We start from the raw sequence: 2,542 nt of genomic DNA on the forward strand, positions 1-2,542 counted from the left end.
ACTTCAAAAGCAAAGGAAGTAAATGCCAGAAATAAATAAATGAAACTACATCAAACTACAAAGCTTCTGCAAAGTAAAAGAAACCACCACCAAAACAAAAAGGCAATAAACCAAATGGGAAAAGATATTTTCAAACAGTACCTCTGATAAAGGGCTAATATCCAAAATACGTAAGAATTTATACAATTCAACAACAAATAAACAAACAATCCAATTTAAAAATGAGCTAAGGACCTGATAGAAACTTTTCCCAAGAAGACACACAAATGGCCAACAGATATATGAAAAGATGCTCAACTACGCTAACTATAAGGGAAATGCAAATCAAAACTACAAGAAAATATCACCTCATACCTGTTAGAATTGCTATTATCAATAAGACAAGCAATAACAAGTGTTGGAGAGGATGTAGAGAAAGAAGAACCCTCATTCATTGCTGGTGGAAATGTAACCCAGTACAGCCACTGTACAACACAGTATGGCAGTTTCCCAAAAATATTAAGATAGAGTCACTGTGGGAGACTGGTATGTATGGTACAAAGGGCTGTAGCTTCTGAGTGGAGCCTGGACCTGAGACATGCACCTATAAGATTTAACCAGCCATGCAGAATGTGCCCCACATACCATGCTGTCAGTCCCACACTCCAGGGGATTTTAGAAGTAGAATAGGAATGCAATGTACCCTTTGAAGCTGATGAAGCCTGCTTGCTCTGTGTAGCCCCAAATTCTTATCAGTAGAATCTGAAAACAAAATGTTTAAGGAAAAAGAGGCTTCTGGAGTTCTATGATATGCCTTGGCGCCTCACAGTCTTGCTACCTATCTGCCTATGTTGACTTATGCCTTCCCTTTGTTCTTACTCCCAACCGTTTGGTGGAGGTCTGCATGCTTACCCCGTGCATTTCTGCATGTAGCAAACTCAATAAAAACCCTAATTAAGAAGGTATGGGATTTTCAGAAATGGCGGCTCCGTTGGGAGGTATGTTCTCCGGCCAGCCCCCCGGACCCCCGCCACCGCCGCCGGGACTCCCGGGCCAGGCTTCGCTTCTTCAGGCCGCGCCCGGGGCTCCGAGATCTCCGAGTACCTTGGTGGATGAGTTGGAGTCATCTTTCGAGGCTTGCTTTGCGTCTCTGGTGAGTCAGGACTATGTAAACGGCACAGACCAGGAAGAAATTCGAACTGGTGTTGATCAGTGTATCCAGAAATTTCTGGACATTGCAAGACAGACAGAATGTTTTTTTCTACAAAAAAGATTGCAGCTATCTGTCCAGAAACCAGAGCAAGTTATCAAAGAGGACGTCTCGGAGCTGAGGAACGAGTGGCAGCGGAAGGACGCCCTGGTGCAGAAGCACTTGACAAAGCTGCGACACTGGCAGCAGGTGCTGGAGGCCATCAACGGGCAGCACAAGAAGCCGGCTGACCTCCCCCAGGGCTCCTTGGCCTACCTGGAGCAGGCGTCTGCCAACATCCCTGCCCCCATGAAGCAGACCCCAGGGCGGGCCGGCACGTGGCGCGGGCGCGGCTGTCCCCGCCAGGCTTCGGTCTGGGCGGCGCGGCGTTTCCGGAGAGCTCGGCCGGAGAACGAGAGGACTGTAGCAGCAGGCTCCCCCTGAAACTTCCCCGTATTTTTATAAGCTCTCGTTTTTTTTTTGTTTTTTGTTTTTGTTTTTTAAATAAAATGCCAAGAGCTTTGGTAAACCAACTAAATATTTTCGTTTTTAGCAAAAGTTAATATGATGCTACTAAGATTCCTTTTTCTTTTTTTCTGCTTGTTTTGATTTTTTAAATTTTTGTGTAACTTAATCTCTTTGTGTTTCCAGTTTTAGTTTAGTTAGTTTTTCTGAGGGAAAAACAATTTGTCTGATACGGTCTGTGAAACAGGGTGAGGACTTGGGTCGTAGGTCTTTTATGTTAATCACCACCCCTCCCCTCGTGGTAGTATGTAAAAATATGTAAACTTGCCATGTTTCAAGACTGAACTACCTCAAGAAGAGGAATCTAACGTAACCATGTTTGTAATGCTTCCAGAGCTCTCGGAATGCGGACACTTTGTCAAGAGGCTGGAAGAGGATTGTAACATCCTAGGTCAGTGTAGTGATAGTGCAGTAGGACTAGGCTGATGTTGGCGTCTCTGGGTGAGGTTCTATTTTGGTGTTGCTTGCTTACTTTCCCGTTGGGGGATGTAGTAGGAGCAGCGGTGCACTGCATCGTTATGTTCTGCGGTGATGAATCAGTTTAGGTGACAGGCCCGCCCTGCTCTCAGTAAGGGGCCGTGGGCAGAGGTGAAGTGTGAGCATTGATGCTGTGGTCAGTCTCTTTCCGTTCGGAGTTTTGTTTGCTTGTGCCGTTTGTGTTTGACTTTTTTGGAGCGGAAATTTTCCGAGGAAGGTTCTTGCTAGTGGGCGGTATTGAGTCCAGGGCACAGGGCCTCAGGGTGGGGAGTGGCCTGCAGGTAGGTGGCCCTCAGTGACGTCCCCTCCACAGAGAGCAGTTTGGGGAAGGTGTTTTAGCCTCCCGTGGGTCCCACAGGCCAGCAGGAGTCT

At 46.7% G+C, this 2,542-nt stretch overlaps 1 pseudogene; it reads left to right on the forward strand.

Moving 5' to 3' along the window:
- Positions 1–958: 958 nt before the first annotated feature.
- Positions 959–1,654, forward strand: LOC150012730 (mediator of RNA polymerase II transcription subunit 28 pseudogene; annotated as a pseudogene).
- The last annotated feature ends 888 nt before the right edge of the window (positions 1,655–2,542 follow it).

Source organism: Furipterus horrens, unplaced genomic scaffold (genome assembly GCF_987537825.1).
Source record: "Furipterus horrens unplaced genomic scaffold, mFurHor1.1.pri manual_scaffold_4, whole genome shotgun sequence".
Taxonomy (NCBI): domain Eukaryota; kingdom Metazoa; phylum Chordata; class Mammalia; order Chiroptera; family Furipteridae; genus Furipterus; species Furipterus horrens.